This window comes from Falco peregrinus, chromosome 7, assembly GCF_023634155.1.
Source record: "Falco peregrinus isolate bFalPer1 chromosome 7, bFalPer1.pri, whole genome shotgun sequence".
NCBI lineage: Eukaryota > Metazoa > Chordata > Aves > Falconiformes > Falconidae > Falco > Falco peregrinus.
In genome coordinates, this window is record NC_073727.1 from 90,795,581 (window position 1) to 90,821,898 (window position 26,318).

Consider the following 26,318-nt stretch of genomic DNA (forward strand, 5'->3'; position numbering starts at 1 on the left):
AAGGTCTCTAACTCCTTCTTTCTTCCTGCACAGAAGATGACACAGACTTCTCATACTCCATCAGGATTAACAGGCTGCACCCACAGAATTGAGTCAGCACAACTTCCTTGGTGTTTTAATGCAGATTCCTACACTTGCTAATAGCTTGGGTCAACAGATGAGTGCTGCGTTCCTTTGCAGGGGCATAGATTGTACTATCCCGATACAAATGTCAAATAAATTACCAAGCTGTTAGTTCCTTGACCATACTGTTCAGGAAATAAATAAGGCAATGACCTAAGCTATTGTTTATGAGTCAGGTCTTCATCATGTAGTAGATATTATTGTACATGAGAAATAACAGCACAAGCAGAAAGATCCCAAAATTTCGCTGTGTGGTTGCACTTACCACATGGTATATTAAAATATAATGAAAATATATTATGTTACGAGATACAAAGTAATGTCAAATAGAGGAAAATGCAAGCAGGCTCCTGACTGAATAAATCAGGGAGAATACGCAAGGCAATAAATTCCACTCAGTTTCCTCGCTGTGTGGGCAAAAGGGGATTAAACAAGGCAGTGGCTTAAATTTATAGTAGCTCTTATTTATGAGTCAGGCCTCAATCATGTATCAGAGACACCAGGCCTGTAATAATGGCACAAGCGAAACATAACCGATTCTCAGAGGGCAGATGCCTTCAGGACGTGGAAGTGTGCTACTGCACAGTGTAGAAACAGAAGATTAACGCAGAGAGGGAGGAGAGCTGAACACCCTCACCATATTCCCCTGCTGTGGAGGACAGTAACCCCAAGATTTTCCTCTTCTGTTGCCTGACTTCCTTATCTCCACCTTTGCCAGTTCCTCTCCTTCCCCATTGCCACACTTTTATTGCCTTTGTACGGTGCGCATCGGGAAAATAACAGAAGGGCTTCCTGCCAAGTCCGGAGTGTATGGGGAGCTGGAGTCACTCCTTTTGTCAGCTGTCTCACCAGAACAGCTCTCTTTCTCCCCATCTTCTACATACTTGTGACAATCTTATATAACTGGGCAAAGTATCTGGAAAAAATGCCTGTCATTTTCTTGTAAAACACAGGGATACACATGTAAAGCAGCGATGTCTCACAAAAGAGCTGGGATGGTAGTACCTACCAAATTAAACATGAGCTTGCTTTGTGTTCCGAGCTGAAAAACCCACTACAATTTTTGGCGGTGTATGCAGAGTCATCATATTGGATTGGCAACACACAACTCTCTGCAAGCCACCGAGTGAGCTCCAGCCACTTTGGTACAAGGGAGATGTCAAAACAAACTGGTGGGAATTCGAAGTGGAACACTCCTTTCCCCTCTCCTCCCTTCACGCCTACCCACCTCCGAACATCTGACGAGGCTGGAAGAACTGCTACATCCGGAGCCTTTTAAATATAGAACTTGTGAATGGTTTGTACTGATTCATATATGCATCACTGACACGGTGCTGGCAATAGCACAGCGATGAGTGCAGCATAAAATCTATGTGAAACAGAAGAGGATATAACTTTTTTGTTTATGTCAGTCAGACTTTGGTTCAGTAGATACTGGTTGGTTACACCAAATTTATGTGTGGGATATATAGCTATGCTATATTAGGAGTGTCTTGGCCAAAGAGGTATTGTCAAAGGAAGAAGCAGTCTGCCAAGACACACACTGCTGGTGTGTGCTGGTGTGTACCAGTTTGGCAAAATTTTGTTCATGAAAGGTTGTTGGGTGCAGGCTAGAAATCCCAGTCAGATAAAAGGGAGGTCTTAGAGCAGCTCACAGTCTGTTGGTCTTGCTCACTTGGGATATAAGAGAGGCCAAATCTAGTTCCTCTGTCTAATGGTTCATGCTAGGGCCTTTTATTCAACCTTCCACACTACAGGGGAGTGCTTTGACCAGTAGCTCGTTTCCTATTGGAAATCTGACCTGCAAAAATAAACATGAATGGAGTCCCTAGCCAAACAGCTTTTGATTATTTACTGGGATGTAGGAGACCCAAGTTTGAATTCTTGGGAAAACAAATGTGAGTTTATGCTGAAGTCTGTTGTCCCCCTTGAAAGACAGCCACCCTAGAACAGCAAAGAACTGGCTGAGGTAAACATGACAGCAGGCAAGCAGAGAAGCAGAAGTGAAGTAAGGTAAAATTAAGCGTCTGCTTTCCCCAACAACACACATGGGAGCTCAAGCTATTCAGGGGCATTTCTCATCTTCATCTACTTTCTCATTAAACCTTCAAAAGGTTTTAATTTTCATTGTAAATGGAAAGGATACTTTACAAAATCTTGATATTCTTGCATAAGGGAAAAGGACTATGGAAACCTGCTACCAGTTTGTTAGAAGTATTAGAAGTATCAACAAATATTTCATAAAGAAGAGGAATAGCAATAAGGAAAAATGATGTAACTACAGTAACTGTCAAGAAAAGAATATACCAGTTGGGTTACTGAGGCAATGAAATCTCTTTGCAGTTGAGCTGTGCAGACTGGACAGAGGGGTGGGGGGCAAAATTGAGGAGAACAGGACTTTACTGATGGAGAATAGGCAAAGCCTCATATTTTTCTTAATTCTTTTTGGTTTGTTTAAGAGTCCACATCTCTAGTAACATATAAGCATTCTGTCTTAATTCCTCCAGCTGAAATATTTTTTGAGTATAATCTCAGAAGAAAGCAGAGGTTTAAACGGAAAGGAGAAAGAAGTAAACATTTCACATTCTGTAGCATTCCATAGAGATAGAAATGCATCACGGCCAGGTTTTTCTCAGATTATGTGTTATTTCCTAGTGCTGTTATATGTTTTACATGACACAATATTGATTTAATGCAGTAGTTGGTTCTTTTGTTGTGCCTTCCAGGCACTATTCATTAAAAAAAACCCAACCACACAACAAAACCCTCACAGTTAGCAAAAAATACTATATACTGTAATGCCCTGTTTGTAGCATTAGAGACTGTGGCTTTTATACCACTAATACAAGTGAGGTGTAAACTGAGACAATCTGCAAAATGCCCCTCTCAAGTCTGTTCAGTTTATACTTATTCCATTTGTTGTTTGGGATCTATTGAAAGTAGTACTGAAGTACTGAAAAGCTGAGAGGATTAATTACTTATATTTGTGGAAGTTATGCTTCTCTGGATACTTATTTTCTGTTCTTTCCTAATGGTTTAGGGATCATGTTCTTCATGACTATGCCTTCTCTGATGTGGATCTTCTGAAATCCAATATCTCCCTTTTTTTCATGTGAGGCAACTGTTACCTGCAAGTAGGTTGTTTTGTGCCCTTCTGAACTAAGATCTCCTTCACAACCTTCTCAAATAGCTCAGAGCTTAAAGGAGCAAAAGTAAATATATTTTTCTTACTCTTTAACTGTATTTATTTTACCTTGTCTGCTACCATGCCTGCAGCACTGCTAGTGCTCCCAGAGCTCATGAACCTATTTAATTTCCATCTAGTGCTTGTTGCAGAAGGCTTTGTTCCTGTCTATCACAGTAGAGAAAAAACTTTCACAGCTTTCCGGGTCTTATCATAGCAGTTGCAAGTAGGCAAGAAATATAAACAGGCTCAGGAGATCTAGGTCTGAGGGTGGAAGAAGGTAATTCCAGAGGTACCTTTAACTTTCAGGATCAAACACTTGGACAAGACTTTGCCAGGACGCGTTGAGGAAGATGAGAGATGTTGGAAAAGAGGAAAAGTCTGTTTACACCTTCTCCCTCTAAAAGAGTCCATCTTATCCCTTTCCTGTTGTGGACGGCTTAGCATTAAAATGGCAAAAGCAGCTGGGATGGGAAATTCTCAAATTGTGATAAGGAGATGAGCCTCAATTACCACTCCATATTTTGCAGACTAACTATGGGAATTTCTTAGGGTTGAGTTTTGTTGTTGGTTGTTTGGTTGTTGTTTTTTTAAGACTGGAAATTGAATAAGGGTCTTTGAAGAGAGGAAAAATAGAGAAAACAGAAATTTTGAGGTTAAGTTTTTTACTTCAGAAAATTCCTATTAAGAAGAAGTGACATGATGTGAGAGGAGAAGCATGTGAGACGTCCATTGTAACCTCTTGGGCAGTTTACAATACATTAATGTTAGTGTGTTTAGTGTTAGAAATTCAATGAAGATACTAGAATGAACTTCTGAAGTGGCCAGGGAAACCCAGGAGCGGTCTTTCCTGAGGAAAAGGGGGTAACTAAGGGGACGTTCTGAAGTCTGTGGGCAATCTTTGTGAGCTTCATCTGTCACAAACGTTGCATGTCTGATATCATCTTCTGTCACTTTTTGTTTCATTTGTTTACAAACTAGATATATGTTTTGCCCCTCAAAAATATGTCCAGGGAATATCCTTTGAAGTGTTCTATCAAAGACTTGACCTTGAAAATGGAATAACTTGCAAATTAATAAAGAACAAGCTAAAATGATAAGTATTTTTTAAATATTCTTTTTTTTTCCTCTTTTCTTACTCATTCAATCCATGAAGTCAATATTGTGACTGAGCAACAGAAATTGCCTGTTTCTACATTTGCAAGAACAGAGTTGGTCAATGCAATGAGTTTTATAACTTTTTTTCCTACTGTAAAAAGAGCTACGTACCTCATAAAAAAAAAAAAAAAAAAAAAAGAAGTGTTTACCTCCTAGTCTTTCTTTATTCTGTTTGCTAAATGGAGACAAGAAGTTACCTTGAGGAAGGGGCATTTCTTCTATGTTTTTGCAGAGTATAGCATCACAGGGACAGTATCAGTTTGTAACTAAGTCATTGGTATTACTTGAATACATACATACAACTATTACCTTTACCTCCCTGCTTTAAAGATCACACATTGATAAAGTACTACCAAAAATACCTCTTGGTCAACTTACGTAGGCAAGTTTTCTTGCCATTCTTCCCCATTAAACAAATCATAGCAGCAATCACATACGATTTGCAAACCAAATCAGCACCTCCATCTTTCAAGTGGCAGTTTCATACCTTCTAGTTTTATTTGGAAGTTCAAATGGCTTGGGTGAGCCCAGCCCCAAATCTGCAGAGACTTTTGGCATGACTGCAGCTAACTCACATTCTTCACAGCAGCGTGAGGGCAATGTCAGCTGAAAGCGCTTCCCTTTTCTGTGGCTGCTGGCTCGATGGGCTAATCTGGTAGCTAGGCAACAGGCCGGAGAGGAGCTGGGGACCAGGGAAGGAAGTTTTCGGCAAGGAAGGCTGGCTGTGTGTGTGAGGGAAGTCTACATATTTCCTCACAGAACAGTCTCCCTGCATGATAATACAATTAGTAAATCTCAATTGCAAGTGCTGTTTGAGCAAGGTCAAGGTTTGCTGAGGGTAGTACACCCACATCTAAAATTAACTCAACACCCCAAGTGTCCCACATTCTCATCCTACTAGACACATTTTCGCAGTCCATGCTCAGTGTTAACTAATTTTATGCAAAGCAGTAAATTTGGAGAAATATATTACATTTCACAAACTTGCTAATCTATGTAGATTTCAACAGACAATTCTGTAGTTGTTGCAATGGTAATACAAGCCGATGAAACTTTTTGCCCTGCCTGTATCAGATTGTTTTTGTTTCAGAGGATGAAAGCAGTTTCTAAAAGAATAGCTTTCTTTTCTGTACACTTTCTGTATCAGCCAGTGAAGAAATATGCAGAAGGTGTTCTAAATTTGCTTTGTTTATATGCAGCATGTACATAGTTGTGTTTCATGTATTTTTTTCATGTAAATTTCTCTCTTATCCCCTCACTAACTCCTTTTATCATAGTGTGTCCTAAATGAAAGGCAAACTCAATTAATCATCAACCAGCTTTATTTCTATGGCATCTGTCTCCCTGATATCTAAGTATTATTTTAAGTTTGTGTTGAATTTTGTCTTCAAATTTGCCCATTCTTGCTAGAAAGAGGCATGAGGCGATTTCAAGAGCAATTTACAAGGTTTTTTTCCTCCTCTGTATGAGAGCAGCAATTCCTCTGATTCGCAGGTTGACAGGAGCACATCACTCTGGTGCTCAGATCAGTGCACGAGCTGCCCATCGAATAGCAGATCAAGTTTAAAGTCCTAAGGGCAAATTCTGCTGTCAGTTACACAGGTGAACATGTAACTATAAGAGCAGAATTTGGCCCCTTGTCTTGATCTTCAAGTCTCTCCATGGGAAACTTGATTACTGTGTTTAGGACAAAGTGTAAGAATGCTTTGTAAAGAGCATTCTTTACATACACACATACTGTGAGACACAAGTCTCTTTTTCTGGTTATCTTTTGATAGCATTTGGGAAGTTCTTGAATTCCAGCAGCTCTTAGGCTGCATGTTGTACTATTGTATTCATTTAAAGAAGAATAATTTTCCTTGAGCCCCGATATGCAGGACAGTGAATGTAGAATTGATAACAGCTTCATTGCCATATTTTCATGAAAGCATTAGCTAGGAAAATTGAAGTCATGAATAAAACCCTAGTTTCTAAGTTAATGTGTAGTTAATTCTTTCCCTCCCTCTTCTCTCTCCTTTCACCAGACCTCCCAAACAGTGTCCTGGGTTTCTTTAGCGCTTGAAACAGTCTGGATTTCAGAATCACTTCATAACACATGCCTGTAGGTGCTTCTGACAGAAGCTGGGTAATGCCACAAATCTGGGCACTTTGTTTTGTGTAATTTCAAGTTTTCCTAGATGCATCATTCTCTGGGATTCAGTTTGGCCTTATCTAACTGCTTGAGTTACTATTAGGTGATTCATCCCAAGATGTGACTTTGCCCATAGGAGCAGTTCTCTGACCTTCCAAGTGAGCCAGAAGGCAACACACAAGGAGAATGTGCTCAAACCCTGCTACAGTTTCAGTGTTGCTCTACTTCAGTGCTTCCCTTTTTATTTCTTTCCTTTTTTTTTTTTTTTTTTTTTTTCCTTTTCTTTCCCTGACAGTGTGAAAGACAGGTTTTTCTTCATGTTTTTCCCAAGGGCTTCATGAAAACAAGCGAACAGTTTCTGGATTTGGTGTCTCACAGTGCCGTCGAAAGGAAGGCGGGGGTCTCGGGTTTTGTGGAGGTGGTTTCTTTAGGGTGTGAAGACTGGCACTGGATCCAGATTCTTCTGCCGAGGACCTCTAAACTCCAGGCACCCCTTTGTTTCCTTGCCCCACCTCTTCACAGCTCTGGTCAAACGATAGATCAGAGCAATGTCCACCAGATGGCAGCATGCCATATCGAAAATCAGTCACTTAAATCAATATTTAGGCATCTAATTTTTTTTTTTTTTTTTTTTTTTTTTTTATCCCAAGGTGAATCATTAAATCTAATAAAACCTCACGACCTCAGAAATTCAGGCAATGCACTTCAAGCACATCAGCTGCTGCCAGTCCCCAGAGGAGCCAGTGGCTGGGAGCACAGAACCTTAGCATGATGCCAACACTTCCCAGCCCACTTTTAGGATGGCAGAGAAAACATGAAAGACACAACGGGGCAACTCTCGCACCTCAAGGCTTTCGAGGGATGTCTCTGCTCTCTGGGGTTGCTGCTTGGAACAGCAGCAGCTATGAGAACCACACGAGCGGCTGCAGGGTGTAAGAGCTTCACGGACCAAAAGTGCCACCGAGGGCTCCCGCTGAGGGGCCTGTCCCAGCAGCCAGCACCCAGGCAGCCCGCAGTATGGCAGCAGTGCGGGGGGAAAGGGCCAACCTACCACAGACACAGACGGGAGCCAGGCAGAGCAGGCCAGCTTAGGAAAGAGTTAAAGAGCAGACGGAGGAAGGGTGGGCAGGAGGAGACACTTTGAATTCAGACATGCATGTATGTGTGTGCAGCATGTAGAAGCCCATCCCCTGTTAAAATCTCCCATTAACAATGTTAAGGAAATGGCCACGACAGCTGTGTAGGCTTCAACATGGCAATGATATTTGCAATACCACCGGATTATAGATATGTAAAGCCATGAAAGTGGTCATTTTTATCACAAACTTTGATTCATAGTTGCATAACTAATCATGACAACTTTATTAATTTCTTATTACCAAGGGTTTTCTCTTTTATTAGAGGACAAGTGACTTCTTTCCCTTGTAGTGGTGTATATTTCTCTGTGTGATAGAGATTAATGCACGAATCTTTGCAGGAAACTGCCTCATTGATTTTGTTGCCTTTGTATTTGTCTTCCTTAGGTGACTTCCAGTAACACACATAGAGGGGGCGCAAAGAATCTCACTGGAACATCAAATACTGTGCTTATGGCAACTGGAGTTTTGGGCTTCATTTGGAAACCCTGTAAGCAGTAGGTCCGGTTTCATCTGCTGTAATATTTCCTTCAGTTTTATTGACTTATTAAAAATAATGTTGTTAATTCAGACCTAACAGTAGGTAATGGCAAGTTATTTCAACATGTGTTGGCTTTGCATAATATAATTACCATCATGTACTCAAGAAAACCTCCTATAGCTTTTTGTAAAACACAGTTTTGTATACATATATGTAACTGAATGTACTTTTGCATGAGATTTTATACGTTTTGCCTTTATATATGTCTATTTTACAAGCAGTTTAGACAAACTGAAAATTGAAAATTTCTTTTGTTAGTCTTTAACCTTATGACTCTGCTGTGTGTTGAATGAAGAATTATTATAGGGCCATTTCACCCTATACATTAGTAGCATACATTGCATTCACTGAACCTAAGAAGAAACTTGACTTTACATCCTAAAAACCTTCAGTAAGGAAAAGTCTTATATCAGTACTTTTGAAAGCCTATAGCTTGGGGATAGTGTACATGAAAGAATGCGAGAGCTGATGGGGTACTTTTAAAAAATGTCCTGACAGAGTCAAGGTGATGGCCATTTTTAGCTGCCCTGCTATCCATCACCTCTTTCAGCCAGGCATACTCCATCATATGCAACAGCCTCATGAATTTATGCATCAAGCTGTGCAGCCAGTCGTGCCGAGGGCTCTGGTGACAAGTGAAATTGCTGTGCGCCTCATTTAGCTGTTTATTGCGCCTGAGTACGTGTTGCAGCTGTCATCTTACGATGGGATGATAGTGCTCGTTAATAGACAAGACAGGCAAATAATGATGGAGACTATAGCAAGAGATGCTCATCTGCCAATAGGCTTTCAGCAATATCACAAACATTCACAAAGTTTTCAATCAAAAACAACACTGCAAGAAAATACTGAGGCCAGCATCTGTTTTATTATGTGACTAGCAGTACAGATTAAACTTCTCAGAAACTGCAGCCCAGTTTACTACGTAACTTAACTTCTAGACATTTTACTTTTTTTTTTCCTGTCTTTTTAAACACCTTTTCAAAGGAATGATTAGTACATGGGAAAATAAGCCAGTGTGTTCTTTCCACTTTTCTGGTCTTTAACTACAACTTTGCTTGCTGTAACTAGAGTTGTCCCTCCTTGTTTGAGCAGCGTGACTGTAGTGAACCAGAAACTTGCAAGCATTGCTTCAAAGTTCTGGCAAAAGTTTTGTTTAATAAATTTCAGTTGCCTAGTTATGCTATTGTACATTAGCCTGACTGTATACCTCCCCTGGGAAAAAAAAAAACAAACTCTGTTTTAGTGCCATGTAGAATAATTTCAATAGAACCCCCTTACCTGTGAAGCCCACATTTAATTTTGTGAAACAGCAGATATGATGAATGAAAATTCACCTTTATAAAACTCTCTCAGCAAAGATGGTGCCACATTCTACCTTTCCCTTCTACATTAAAATTTGTGATGTGCTGCAATTTACAAGGTTTTCTTTTCTCTGGTTTGCAAAATTCTTTGCCCAGACTAATAGCTTTATAGACCATAGTATGATTTTTCTAACTTATTTACAAGGAAATCAATTTTGTTTTGTAATTAAATCCTTCCATTAGTATGCAAGGTAATGGGTTAATGCATTTGATGTCATTAGAGGAATTACTTGTGTATGTTAGATGAAGAAACTTTATGTAAATCCTCCTGGAATTTTCCGGGAAAGGTACTTTTAAACATGTCGTATGTCTACTTGCTAGACACTTCACTGAATATTAAGTCAAAGCTAATGCTTAAAATAATACAATGTTAAATAACACAAAACTGTCTCATGCTTGCACACAAACACACAAAACCACAAAAGTTATGGCTGCAGTAAAATGTATTTTGTATAATAGGCAATAACACTACACAGCAGTTGTGCAGGAACACAATACTACAGGAAAAATCAAAGTGAATACACAGAACTCATTCATGTAATAAGTATTTGCCAGATGTAAGTGACATGTTTTCACACATTATTATTGCATAATAAAATTTTTAAAAAGAAAAAAAAAGACCTGGAAAAGCAGCCACAGTTTGTGATGTAATTTATGTGTCCATTCAGTTGTTATCACTGTAATATTGAGTAGTCAAAAATGATTCTATGGGAGGTTTATGACACTTTGAAACCATGTATGTCACAGGATGATCCAAAACTGCTTTGCAAAAGGATAAACATTATCTTCATTCTACAGATGAAGATACTGAGGAAAGAGAAATTTCCTGTTCCAAATCAATATTAAATAAAATATAGGTGCTACATGACATGCTCTTGCAAAAATCTAAGCAAGATGGGGAATCCATTGTGCAAGGACTATAAAGTCAACCTAAGACCAGCAAGCTTAAGGTAGGTTTCCTCCAAATCAGTGTTAGCCACCTGACATTCCCAAAATAACTGCACAATCTATGCAAGTTGCCTGGAACCTCTCTGCAGAGACCAAATAAAAGAAACCAAAGTCAAAGCCCCGCATCTTGCTCTGATGGGAGTACAAATGAAGAGGCCCTCTTGCAGCTTCTGTTGCTCTCTGGCTCCTGACAAGTACTTTAATTTTAGAGAAACCTGATGTTTTTATAAAACTAAAAGTAAAATCCGATAACCCCACCTTACAGTCTAACCAATATATCTCTAACAATATTTTACTAATGGAAATCTGAGACACAGAGGGAGGATGTGCTCTGGCTGAGATCACACAAAAAGTTTGTGTAAGACCTGGCTGTTTCCCACTGGTGCTTTCATTTCTATGAATAAACTCCGTAGCATCTTTCAGAGGCTGGCCCCTCCCTGTGAGATGAGTGAGTCATTTTCTTCTTTCAGGAGAGAACATTAAAATAAATATCAAAAAGCTCTAACACTGACTGTACACTAACCAGTCAGGGTTGTTTTGTGTGACACTAAGCTGTCATGAGGGAAAAACTGGCATGCAGTCATGTGGCTTTGATGCCTGTGTGTATGTGGGCAGAGTTAAGGTTGAGCAGACAGTCTTAACATTGGAAAACTCTTTTTATTTGAACACTTCATTTGATGGTCTTTATTCTTACACATAGTTTGTCTGTTGCTGTGTGTTTGTGTATATGTAAATAAATATACATACAAATATCCGTATAGGTAAATATAAATGTGTGTATTTCCACATATGAGTTTCTGTGTCTATTTGTTATGATAGAAGACTGACTTTGAGGCAGCATTTAAATGAGGTAGTCAACAAAGAAACAGATTTTGTAACCAAATGAGAACATGTTTTTGTGACATGTCTTTCCTGTCTGCAAAATATATTTTCTGTGGTGAAAGAGGTGTCAGTATTTTTTCAAGGAAGATTTTTTTTGTTGAAAAAGTGTTCGTCTGCTTTTCCAAAGCAAAAATGTAGTGGGAAATTTGGTTTAAAGAAAAATGGACAATTACTCCAACAGAATTGGAAAATGTAATGTCAGTGCAACCTCTTTTTCTCTTTGTCCTTGTGTTTTCTCTTTCCCTATTTTCTTTTTAAAATCATCCTTTTGTCTAGTTCTAAGCAAGATTGAATACATAAAAAGAAAAGACAAGGAATTGCAAAGACAGGATGGAAACAAACAAGCAAAAAAGGTAAATGAATTATTTAAATTTTTTTGCCACATTTTTTCAAATTCTTTTATACTTGCAGAATAGATCCCTGCTGGAAATTTTCAAATCTTTGCATTTTTCACATAATACTTACATGTAATTGAACCAATGCTGATGACGGCTGACTACAGGCCTATAATTGTATGTATGTATTCCACTATCCCAAGCAGGTAACTACATTTTTTTCTCATCTATTCATTTACACCAGTTTTATGTTGATATTAATTCCAATTAATTATGTAATTTATACCAGTGAAAGCAAGAGAAGAATCAATTCCAATGATGCGTATATCATTACCGACCATAATTACATATAAAAGCAGTATATGTGCACACATGCACACACATAGCAGTCTATTCTGATTTATAAGATGACATTGCAGAATATGGCAAATTCATGTACAGTTTGTTTGCCACTTCCAATCTGTGCTGAAATTATTGTGAAGCCAAATATAGTTTACCCACCACAGTAGTACTGCATTAAAAATAATCTTTCGTTTGTTTTTGTCATTTACAGAGCTAATGGTCAGCAAATTTGTACATCCTGCCTTTTTTTTTTTAATGAAATGGAAAAAGGATGTGTGCTACATAAAAAAGAAGTTTTATTAATGTTTCATAAAATGGTTGCTACAATCAAAGGAACTGCTATGAAAATTAAATTACTGGGCTGACTCTGAAAATCAGCATAATATGCTCTGTTTAATTCAGTCATGCTAAGATGTTAGATTCTCCTTCATTCTCTCAGCTTTCTCTCTCCTTCACCTGGGGGCATCTGCTGATGAGTCTCTTCTAGAGGTTGTTTAATGACTATTTTACAGCAACTGTCAGCTTTCTAAAGCCCAGTGGCACTGGGCGTCACTGTATTACCAGCCTTTTTACACAATTTGCCTGACTGTAAATCTGAGCCTTAAAAGTACAAGAAAAGCTCTTATTTGATTTAATGACTGACTGACAGGGGTCGATTAATCTTTTTATGCTTAGATGTTTTACTCATAAAGGTCATCTTCTGTTTGTTTACTCTTTGCTTCTCCTTTCATGGCCAACGAGAACAAGGTGAGGAATTTTAAGTATCACGCAACCGGAGCTGAGTGGCTTGGAGGATAATGCTGTTCACGGGCAGGATTGTTATTGTATATAATGGATATCACAGGAAATCCCAAAGACACCGTTCAGAATCACAGCCCCATTGTTCTAATCGCTGTATAAATTCCCAGGGATACACGATGTGATCTCTGGGATATGGATGATCTAATTTATGGGAAGGCGCAATGAGTGTGCTGTAATAATACAAAGGAGAGCAAAAAGGCAAGGACACCCAGTGAGAGGAACACTCACAGAGTTTCTGTAGAGTTTTCAAGATAACATGAAATAGATAAAGTTTAAAATACATTCTCCTTTAGCCACCAAGGATGATTAACCAGGAAATGAAAGGCCTTGAACACACCATTAGTAATATTTCCAGAAGCACTGAACTTCCATTTTCCAAAGTGACTTGGGTACTCAGGAGCATAAATTTCACCTACATTCATTGAGACTCAAGTACATTTTCCAAAAGTTGCACATGGAATAGAAACACAGATCTTATGTTTAGTCAGTTACCATTCTTTGTCTCATTTAAAATCAGAGGGACTTGGGCTCTTATTGGGCACAATTTTTCAAAAGCCTATGAATATGACAACCTAGCATCTACAAAGTAAAAGAATGGAGAGCTATATATAATTGGCATAGATAAGATGACAATGATTACTGGGACAAACTGGTAGAAAAGGCACCTCCTCGTACAAGAATGTCTCTTCATTTCAACAGTCCTATTCCTCCAGTGCCACTAACAATTTCTCTGATGTAACAGGTTTGATGACACTGTCTTTCCTTTTGCTTTTGAAATGGTGCAAGGACCTTTCTGGCACTTCAGTGGGTTCCATGAGAACAGCATGCAAACAGCTATTTCCTCTTGTAATCTTGTACCTTATCAGCTCTACTGGGTGGATTGTAAACCTTTCTGTCTCATATATAGTATGAAGCCCACTCTTGACACTTAACTCATAGCCTTGCTGACACGTACGGTGCGAGTGTGAAAAAGTAGAATTGACTGATCCTTCTATAGCAACCAAAATTCCATGCAACAAGTAACAGAGTGAATTAAGTTTTGTCACCTTGATACTTAGAAGGCTTATATAACGATTTGTCATGCTATTTAGAACAGTAGGTGAACATCACAGGCTACCCTGATGCCAGCGCTGGAAAAGCCCTCAAAACACGACTCTTCCCTTGTTGTCAGTGGTCAGTTGTGTCATTGCATCTGTTGGTTGCAACATGATTCTGTGCAAACAGGCTTTGCTGTTTGAAATGTCATAGCTTTTTAGATGGTGCGTTTAATGAAAGTTTGCTTAATTCTATGCTTTTTAGCAGATGTGGTGTAGAGACAAAATTGTGAGTGTCGAGGAGAAGATAGACTGCAGCTTTCTCTGGAGTTTTTCTTGAATCACCGTTTTGCTGTACCACAAAACTTTCTCCTACTAAGCTCAGCCTTCCCTCCACTTTAACCTTCTTTCCAGTCTTTCCCTCTTTTCTTTTATTTGACAAAATTTCTAGTAAAATTGAAGTAGTTCACATCAGTTAACCAAACTGTGAGTAAAAGGCAAGTGGCAGGGTAATGCAGAAATGACAAGGAAAAGCTGGTAGTCTCTGACATCATGTGAAGGCATGAGAGGATTGATGGCCCTCTCAGAATGGGGCACATCCTACTAGTGCTTAACAGGCACCAGCAGTGTGAGAAGACTAAAGTCAGCAACAGATAGGACTAGTTCTAGGAGGTGAAAAACACAGAAATAAATTTACTTCAAGTCCAACTGGAAAATGGCCATTCCAACTTGTGAAAAACATCCCTTCTTCAACATTCTGCTTCAATATAAAAGGAGAAGAGATACTTGTCAGTATCCATCTCACCCAAAATTCTCATCATCTGAGTACAAGCATGATGTGGAAACCTGTAGTATCTGTTCACTGCTAAGACTGAGCAAGAGCTGTGATGTGATCCTGGCTCGTTAATGTTGCCACACCTCTGAGCTACCTAATTCATGTGTGTCTGTCTCCATCATAACTCTCAGTTCCCTCAGCTATGCAAAAGGAACACACGCAGCAAAAGAGAGATTTTCTACATAAACTCATACTTCAGACAACAGGCATGACATTTTAGCTGTTCTTCAGTAAGAAGTCTTTTCTGTCTTCATCTTTCTCTGATTTTATTCAGAAGTTTCATTCTAGACTTGACAGCCTTTCCCAGTCAAGGTTTTGTTGAAGTCAATAAGCTCCAATAATTTAGTTCAATGCATCAGCAATTTTCAGGGAAGTCCTCCTCAGTAAAATCCTGCTCAGCTTCAGCAACCTTTCTCTCTTGTCTGTGCTGAGATTATTCTGAATCAGAAGGAGAAAATCATTGAACTGATTTAAGATCTGTAAAATGAATTCAGATGCAAACAACTTTTGGCCTATAAATTTAAAATACTGTATTTATAATAAGTGAATTTTTTTTGTAATGGTAGGGGAAGCTTGTAGAACACTTTAGATTTGGAAGAAATTCCTGGAGCTTCTCACTGGCCAGAAGTTTCTAACTCCTCTCCAGTTTATACTGATAGTCAACAAATTTCTTCTTGAGCTAAAATCTTTTCCTCTATAAATCTCTCTATAAATTTCTTTTCTCTTTTTCAGTCTTCCACAAAAAGTAAACAAGTATTTTCTTCCTCTCCATTGTACCCTTCAGATTTTGGACAGTTTTATCTTCTCTCCTTCTCAGTGCTCCCTTTTTTATGAACATCTCATAAGGCCAGTGAACATTTCACTAATACCTGACTTTTAAGTTCATATAGGGAGAGAAACAGAGCAGTGCTAAACTCAATTTTCTGTTGACTTCATTCATTCTGTTGTGCAGCTCTTGGATGGTCAGTTTAGTACATCAGTCAGTACAAGTTCCTTAATGGGTATATCTGGATGGCTAATGGATATATCTGGAGACTGGAGCACAAGCGTTTTCAAGGAATGTGAGCAAAAAAATGTACTTTTTGTTGAACAGTGAGCTTAATGCTGAAAGCTTCCCAAGTATGTGGTCTTGAAGGTGCATGTTCAGAAGCCTGTGCTGCCTGTCTGCAAGGCCAAATATGTGGGGTTTGTTCATAATGTTGGGGACTAAAAGTGTTTTGAAAATCTGGGTCTGCACCATTATGGTTGCCCTGGCATTGGAGAAACTGTCACAGCCAGGGTGTGGGGAAACAGGAGGCAAGCCTGGCTGACCTGCACAGCCAGAAAGCATGTATTGATGCAGAAAGTACAAGCCAGAACAGTGCAGATCTGATGTATGTCTATCTATTTTGCCTTGCTTTGAGCCGCATTGTGCCATACATCATATGCCAACTGCTAACTAGCAAATCTAGTCTCATGTACTTCATATTAAGAAATGGTCACATAGAATTGCTTATTCAACAACATAAAAAATGCCTATAGACTTTTCAAATAACTCTGTGTTTATGCATCAAGTTCATCATTTCATGCAGCGTAAACTCCATTTTGGTCACTGAAATCATGATGTAGAAAAAATTTAATGGTGTCTGTGTTCTTTCTGCAATTCACTGTGTTGAACCACATTTCTGAGACACTTGATGCTTCCGGTTATTTTTGCAACTGTACTTTCAGTCCACAGGTAAATTAATCTGAAGTGGATCTGTAAATCTCTGGCCAAAGAGCAGGAGATGTTTAGGCTTGATAATTTGATATGTTGCTGTCAGTACCAGACCTGGAACTTCACTTAAACAAGCAGAGTCTTCCCTTCCAGTGGTCTTCCCTTTTAAAGATTGCTTCACTAACTAAACACAATTCTGGAACTCTACCCTTCTGCTTGTAGATGTATGTTCTAATTTCTGATGTAAATATGATTTCATCTTTTGATCCCTAACATTTTGCAGACTTAGGCTGGAGATACTGGAGCCGCATAGGTTCCTGTTTTTCTTGTAACCATTTTGGCAGGCATGTGTCAGTTTGATCGATAATGATGTCTGGATTAGGCAGTCCCAGTGGCAAAAATGGACTCTTCTTAGGCTTATTGCCAGATTTTGAAAGCCGCTATAATGACATTCTGCCAAGCAAGCAAGATCTGAATGCTGATTGAACCCCTTTAAAAAAAGTGCAGACTAATAGGCGTTATTGCGTGAATAATAATTAGCACAATTAAGTGGCTGGCACTTTGCCTGTGAAATTTTCAGAGCACACAATTAAAAAGCTCTACAGAGTTTTGTTGACTATTGTCAAGTATAAAATAATGGAAAGAAAGAATTACCAAGAATGATGCAATCTTAAACATCATTCATCTATAGTGTAGGAAAAATTGTTAAGGAAGAAAGTTTCAATAGAACATATTTGAAAACTAGACATGCAGTTATTACTGCAAATCTTGGAAGGAAGTGTCCTGTGACTCCTCTGATGAGTAGTTTTTAAAAGGATGAGAAAACCTTGCAGGTGCAAATTTTGCAGTCCTCAAAGGTTTCCCTCACATTATGAAGCTGTTGTTGGGTTTTGGTTTTTTTTTTGGGGGGGGAGGTAAGTTCTTGCAGAGAGGGAAGGGGTTAGTTTAGGACACTGAAAACAACTAATCATCCTTTGTTCTTCCTGAAGTTTATGGGCTGAGGGAATGATACACTTTCTAAGTCACTTTTGACTTCACTGAGTCATCTCTGAAGAAGTTAGGCATAAGCACTGAGTATATTTTCCATCTATCTAAAAATACAAATGGCCCCTCTAGTACCAGAGAAATGTTCTTGACTAGCTATCAAATGAAGATTATTTTCTTACCAAGTCCTCTACTTCAGCCTGATTTGACATATGTATAGTTCAGTATGAGCTATATATAGCATAGTAATATATTAGCTTAACATCAGCTCAGGCAAAATACTGTAAAATTTATGTGGGATTTAATAAGGAATTAATAGATATGAATCTCTTTATATGAAATAAAGTCTATCAAACAAATCTAATTTAAAAAAATAAATTACATGTTACCTTGTAAAAATAAATTTAGACTTTTGCAAGGCTTTTAGCTTAGATATACATGATCTATCTACTTTGGTACTGAACATTAGCAATGCATGTTATAAGGATTAAAAACTGGGAAACTGGTGGGTCTCTAAAGGTAGCTGTCAATGAGACTGTCATTTTGAAGGGAGTAGTTTTAGCAGGGTGCTTCAGAGAGCGGTACTTCCCCTAGCACTATTCAATATTTTCATCAGGGGCTGGGAAGTAAGTATAAAATTGCTGCTGATAAAATCGGCAGGTGACACAAAGGTTGGCAAAGTGGTACATAATGATGAAGATGTCAGTCATACCAACTGAGCTGAATTGCATAGTAAATTGTGCCTTATTCAAACAAACTACATCTTAATATTGGGAAATACAAAGTTGCAGTTCTAGGAACAAGGCATGCAGTGATGTGTATGCAGGCTGAAGGACTAGGTCGTTTATGTGTTGACTCCAAAAAAGATTTATGCTTAATTGTAGATAACAACTCATATTGAGCTCCCAGCACAATATAGTGGTAAAAGGACTAATGCGATCAGTGTATTCATAAGCAGGGAAATGTTAATGAGAGGTACAGTGTTTCTACTTTTCTGTAAGGCTACAGTAAGACCAATATCAGACTACTACAGAAGTTAACATCATCCACATTTAAATCTTTAAAAGGGTTACCAGAAAACTGAAATTATAGCAAAGCTCCAGAAAACATCTGAATTTTGAAATAAAGCTTGCCAGGGGGAAACTGGAGAAATTCAGTTTCTGAGGTAACCTGTTTACAGAAGACTGGTGGAGAAAATAATGGATATTGCAGCGCTCTGAAATGCACTAAAAATGGATAAGATGAACTTGTGGCTGGTAACTGGAGCCATATGAATGCAAATGAAAATCTGGCAACAGTTTTTTTAATAACATGGACAGTTAACCAGCACAAAAAAATACCAGTGAAAATCATGGTGTCCCCAGCTCCAAAATTTTCCTAGTATGAAAATGGAGCATCTACTGGGGAGACAGAGTTTAGCCAAGCATGTCACCGGCCTCAGTTCTGAGTTAAAGGGGAGAAATTGCAGAAATTATTGGACTATATGAACCAGATCTCTTATTTTGCCTCATGTGCCATGTAGTTGTGACTTTTAGGAACATTCATCCTTTCCATCTTCAGCTATTTTAAAGAACTAAGAAAAGGAAAGGCACAAACTGAGGAATTCCTAAATGTTTGACATGTTATAGCTATGTGCTGTTAACTGATAATCTGGTTTCTGACTGATCATTTTTAGTCTTGATGGACATTCAATAATAACTGTATGATGATAATCGAAAAAGACACACAAAATAGTATTCTCTTACTCCACAATGCTTTTGTTACTGTGGAAAAAAAGACCCTCAAAGCAGATATAACTTAAAAGTGAAAAACAGAGGTTTACATTTTTTTGCTGTTGCTGTTGTATCTGCAGCTGTTAATCTGTTATTTAGTTTAATGGAATATCATAAGGAGACCATATGGCTTTCCATGGACAGATTCTGCTTCTGCTTAAAACTTCCAAACTGGCTTAGTCTGTGAGAGTGTCATGCTTCACTTACAGACATGGAAGTGATTGAAAATATGCTAAAACAATTACTCTTCACTTAGTTTGATTTAACAGATTAGATATACTTTTTAAAGTGCTAATTATTTTTTAACTTTTCATAGAGGTCTAAATGTCTATTGGAACAGATTACAAAATTCCTTCTAAAAACAGGTATTTCTTTTGCTTATATCAGGCAATGACTGATGTTTATATGGTAGGTGCTGACACCTTAATGGTGGCTGCTTATTTTCTATAGTTACTGGATTCTCCACTGTTGAAGTGGTTTTTTTTCAAGAGTGATTATGTTTGGAACCAAAGCCAAGCTTATTAAATTAATTAATGAAGACCCACTCCTTATAATATATATGCAAATTTCCAAACTGCATACTTGGTTAATAAATATAAAAACAGCTTGCACCTGGTTCTTTACTTTTAGCTTTTGAAGGCATGCCCCCACCTACAAACCGTTTAGGGGATGGAGAGACTGGAAAATCAAAAAGATGTCATTGGAATAGTAGTAAAAATAAAACAACTGACAGACAATATCAGAGCATTAAATGGTAGGTAATAAGTACTGGAAAACAAATTTATGCAAAATAAGAAAAGAACATCAAAGAGAGAACCTCTCACAAAGTTAAAGGCAATGAGTCACTTCATGAGGAAAGGTCTAGTTAAAAGTATGAATGCAGTTTATGAAACGTTAGCAATCCCCCCACTAAGATGCAATCACATCTCGAGTATGCAGTGTATGTTTGTAGGGTAGTGAATAAGAAAATATTCTGAAATCTTTAGACATATACACAAGTCATAAACATCAAGTAATCTACTTCAGAAAGCTTTAAATTGAAGAACCATGTAAAACCTACTTGTGCCGTACCTTCATTATATAACGTGCATGTACCAGTCTCATAGGAATTTCAGAAGCTCATCAGTATTTGTTAATCTGCAAGTTCCTGATGAAAAGTGGTATGCGGTATTTCAGCACACCTGAAGTAGCAGAAGCATTAAGTGCCACTTAAAAACTCAAGATTATAATATTTTCCCTCACACACAGAAATAAGAAAATATTATGAAAGCTGTGGAAAAATCCAAAGGCAAAAAGAAAAAATAAAATAGCCCTTTGGATCCACTATTACCTTTTCTGTTTTACCTGCCTCTCATAAACCTGAAATAGTTTAAAAAAAGTATAGCGTGCTTATCTCTACTTGTAATACAAGCAGAAATTTAGCCGCTTGTGAAATGGAAGAACCTTAATCATCATACACAATCACAAATTAAAGCGAATTCGAAGTCAGTCATTAAAGTGAAAAACAAACTCAGGACCAGAAATGTTCAATAGCACGTGATGTACAGATTTCTCAAGAGGAAGTAACGGCCCAACACGGAAAAAGAAAGGCTGGAGCCATGTTTCACCTCAGCAGGCTAGAAGATGGAAAGACAAAATTGTTCCTAGGAAGGGCTAGAAGACTGAGAAGAACAACTCCTCTAAGGTTTCAGCTCTGAATTGGCCCAGGGGGGGAAAAAAGAGGTGATGAAAACACCAAGAAAAATGTAAAGCTCTGGGTACTCCCAAGAGATCTAATCATGGCAAAGCAAAAATGTGATGCCAAATGTTGTGTCCCAGTTTCGTTCCCCTTAGCTTTAAATGAGAAAATCAGTCATCTCACTTGAGGAAGGATCCCTCCCCAATCCTGGTGCAAAGTGGAGGGACATTTTTTCTGATGCCCACCTCAGATATGATAAAACCCTCTCCTGGGTCTCTGTTTCTCTCTATGAACTATAGAGGGAGCCTGAATGATTAGTTTAAGCTTGACAGTTAAACTTTAGACAGCTAAAGCCAGGTGAGATGAATCCTATCTTTGTTGTCAGCCCACCACCTCCAACTGCTTGGAGGGAAGAGGAGTATCTACCTATAGATACTACAGTGGAGTCCAGAGCCTGGCTGGCTTACCTGGCACTAGAAATGAGAAATCTAAAAAAGGATGGTGCCCTGGACAGAGTAGATCAAATAATACTGTCAAATTTTGCACATGAATTCCATTTTTTAAATATTTGAATCTTATTTTCTCCCATTATTCATCTAGTACTAGCCAGAAATATAAGTAAAGGTGGGAATGGCTTGTCCTGAAACCACAAAGCAGCTCTCCTGAATCATTTTCACCTCTCAGCTCTGCTTTATGTGGCTCTGTCAGGGAGACATGCAACACTCCCCCTACCCTATAGTAACATTTCAAACTATGCCTAGGGGTATTCTTCACTTTTGAGCAGGGTTTGGCAGTAATGAAGCATTACTCATTTCCCTGCTTGCTTTCTCTGAGCCACAAGAGCAAACATATAGTCAGTGATAGCTCTGGTCAAATGTTACTGTATAAAATAAGTAAGCATGGCTTGCATACATTATCCCATCATGGAGAAAGGGAATAATTTTCTTGGGCACCATGAGAATATAAATTAAATGCAGAATTTGCCTTTATGTCCCTAATACAATTTGAAATAAATTACTATTTCTTTGGTTATCATGTTCTCACACTTTGTTAATATAAAAGCTAAATTGTTTATTTAAATTATCAGAATTTTATATCTATCTATAAAGATAGATATACATATAAGTCATAAACAAATGTATGTGTAATATACATATGTAAACACATGCATATATACATAGAATAACCTCTCTTCAAACATTGTATTCTTATAAGATAATGAATCAAATTTTACAGGGGAGATATTTGTTACCCTAACCCAATGTCTCCCATGAGAAAAGATAGTTAAAAAATCACTTCCATAACACTGTGAACATTGCAATTTCTCTCGATGAGTAAAATTGGAGAATTTTCTCCTTGAGAGCAAAAAGGCAAGCTGATTAAGTCAAAGAGGCGTTATAAACCCCAAGGGAAAACAACGTGCTTTATTTTTGAAGTATTCCCAGCAGAAGTCTGGGAAATCTTACATGTCCTCTCACCACGATCCATCATTATAACTTAGCTGTTTGCAAATCCTCAGCAGGTCATCATATTTTACACTTGCTAACCATGTAAACACAACTGGGGACTCCTAATTACTGTAGATAACCTCAAAAACTTTCCACTTTCATAAAGCATACAGAAAAGGCTGGGAATAGATCGTTTCCCATGTTGTTGTGTTTTGCTCATGTATATTTGTATAGCTGTCACTTTTCTGGATCTCTGACTGCAAGTGTAAAGCATCTTTTCATACACATATAATAGCTCATAACAAGCTTGGAGATTCTAGTTCTTGTTCCGCATACAGCAGGTGGGTTTGCTGTGCTTTTGCTAAATTGTTTAATCAAAGTGCTTCATACTGAAGGGTCCATGAATACATATTGTAAACATCATCAGGGGAAGTGATTTATATTTACTTCAATTTTGCCAGGAGAAAACCTAGATTATCTTGAATTAGCAGTTGAAATTTTTGTATATTAGAGCTTGACAAGTATATTAAGGAGAGCCTCATGTACAAAAACGGCTGCAGTTTCTCAGGTCTAGAGGTATGTGCTTCCTGAAACTGAAGAAAAATTGCCAATTATTTATTCTTCTGATTCAGTGAAATTTACACCAGTATGGCTTATGACCCCAGCCCTGGAAATGCAGGTTCAGAGGTCCCTCAAAGGTACTAGCATCACAGAAAAATTGAATTTTGCTTCCCCAGAGATGAGAATCTGAAGCCACACCTAAGCAGGCTCTTCTTTCCCCAGTGGCAGAGGTGGCATGGACAGACCCAGAGCACAGAGCCCAGGGAAGACCCATAGGGCCAGGACAGGTTTTCTAAAGCCAGAGGAAGGATGAGGATGAGGGCAGCCACTGCATCTCAACAGTGGCCTCTGCTGCACAAATGCCAGGGCCTTATGGGACCACTGATTGGCATGGATCTGCAGGGCCTAGGCAGGGGGAAAATTAATGGGAGGGTGAGAAGTCATGGCTGTCCTCCTGCCCCCACCTGCCTGCTGTCCTAGGCAGCTGCCTACGTCACCTCTGCCTAAAGTCTGCCTTGCTGCATATCGGGGTTTACAAAGTGGTTATTATTCATTTATATACTAGGCAGCAGAATCAAGGGTATGGTAATTATCACTTCCTATAAGAATGTTTTAGGGAAATGGATGAATATACATTTATTATACAAACATGACTTACCAGGATAATAGTTTAATCCCATCAAATCTGAGGTGTGAAGCACGGTGCGTGTCAGGACAAGAAGGAAGAGTTTACTACTGGCAGATAAAATTTACTTTGCCAGGGTGTTGAATGCATTTTTGTAGGTAGAGTACGGCTTGGCATAGAAGATCTCTGTGCCATTCCACAAGTAACTGCACTGCAGAAATCACATTTTTAACAGCAACCATTGTGCTAAGGGTTATGTTTTAGTCATTCTCAAATTATTTTCATGAAGTTAACAAAAAGCTATATGGAAGCTCATCTGTTATCTGTGGTTTCACCTCATGAATTTTGGGGCAGCAGAGCTTGTTTTAGAGGTTCTTCCACTCTCTGGACCATTGAACTCTTGCTGCTGATCCCTCACAACTTACCCCTGGTGGAGGTTACTGTCACCTTGACTGTATTCATTATGTCCTTATAGAAATACACATATAAGTACAGAAGGAAATACACATATAAATATATGTATGTGTGCCTATTTGTATGTATATACATAAGTGTGCGTGCATGACTATTTCTGTGTTTAACAACAACTCTGAAATTATCTGTCTTGCTTGTTTGCTTGTTTCTTCTGGACTGAAGAAAAAGGATGGTAGCTTACATGGAGGAGGCAGAGTGGGATAGGATTAGGCTATGGAAGCTGAGGGGCAGGGAAGGACAAGAGAACAGCTCAACTAATTTTGCTGCTGGATGATTCATAATGCTGCCTCTTTTGAGGGTGCTATATAGCATGGAGCACATGCAGCAATCACACACATGTGCCCAGGACACACTAAGGTTTAAAATGAGTGCTCATGTTATAACACACATCGATATTCTGGGCCATATTCTGCTTTTCAAGTACCTATCTCCACAGTGATACAAGAGAGTGATTTGTATGAATGATAGTGGCAGAATAAGAATCTTTGCTTCTTCATCTGCCTTTCTTTTCAGCTCAGTAACAGAAACTTCACCATTAAGGTTTTGCTGTGTTCAAACCTGCCTGTGATGAAAAGATTTATATTTGTGTTTAGAAATCCAGAGACATATGGTGAATGTGAGAGCTGGTCAGCAATCAAGAGTGATTGATTCAGCTTTGGTGTATCAATTAAGTGACAGAGCAGTTTTAATCTTTTTCTTTTTTACTATTTTATTTTAAGCTTGCAACTTCACTGGAATATTTTAACTCCTTTAACCATGTCCATGACAGCTGACTTGTACCCATAAACTTTGGTGCATTGATCTATTAGTTCAGCTACTTCAATACGTCTCCTTTCCCATAAATATGCCTGAGCTGCCACTTTTTTCCAACCTCAACAGAGGTATCCTTATTTGCAGTAAACTAACATGTACAGTGGTATCTGCACATGCAGCCTAATATCTACTTTGAATAGCCATGCATAATTCACAGCAAGCAGAATGGCTGCATGGTAACCTACAGTTAAGTGACTTAGTGTTGAAGCATTTCCCTACTCACAGTAGAAAAAGGCACTGGTTAATCAGAGTTCCCCTCTTTTTTTCCCAGGGGAAGGGGGATGGGAGGGAGCAATGGAGGAGGTCTAGGCTGTGGCACCAAGTAAAACAAAAAGAAAAGGAAAAAAAGAAAAAACAAAGCTTCTTCCTTGTTCACATTTTTAGCTTATGTCTTTTGGATTCATTCCCTACTTTGTGTCAGTTTTCTGTACTGACAGCAATTCTTCTACACAGTCGCACGGCAAGATTAACTTTAAATCCTCCCCTCCTCCTTCTCCCTCCAGTCCTGCCTGTCATTGTCTGCTCTTGAGTAAGCAAAGTGAATGTGGCCAGAGCGGTGTGGGACTGTGTTTTTCCATTCTCAAGGGCAGCCACCCTTCTCATCAGCAAATCCATGCTAGCTGCTAGAGCTTCACATATTAAACTGATTTTCAGTCGCGAGGTTAGTTTCTCACTGGTGAAGCACTCAGCATAATAATACTTTACACCTTGTACTTCAGCAGTCCTTTCTAAACACTAATTTAGCCTCACATCCCTCTCTGAGGTAGGTCAGTATTATCCCATCATATGAATAGGGAAGCAGAAGCCCACAGAGGTTAAGTAACCTATCCAGAGTCATGCAAGAAATGAGTAGCAACACGGAGAACAGAAAACAAAGCCCTCCTGGCTCATAGGCTTGCACAGTGCAGTTGAAAAAAATATCAGGTGTTCAAACGAGCTTTTCTGCAAAAGAAAATAGAATAAAAATTAAAAATAAACCCTCTTAGGGGCAAAGGGGACACTTTATATTCAGTGTTTTCAGATGAGGGAACTGAGGTGAGAGAAGAGTTAAGTTATTAGCTTGAGATCCCATAGGCAATTCTTAACAAACATAGAAATTATGTGTGTGGAGAAGGCAAGAAGAGAGACTGTAATTAAATAAGTGACTTCTCTGATTGTGCTATTAAACACAAAGAAACAAGAAGACAAAAGCAGTATAACACTCTGTGTCGAACTTTTAGAAATCCAAACTCGGTTGCCATTTTTATTTTATGATAGTTCCTTTGTTTGATTTGACTTTTACTTTACTCATTTATTTTCTTTCACTTGTCCTTTTGTTTTCTTTTGACAGTAGATGTTTTAATTATTAAATTCCTTTTTTTCTTTAAGCACGTCAGTTCTCTTAATCATTCTGTTTTGTTCCTTCTCTCTTTTTATCTGATTTCTATTCCACATCAATATCCAGTTTCTGATT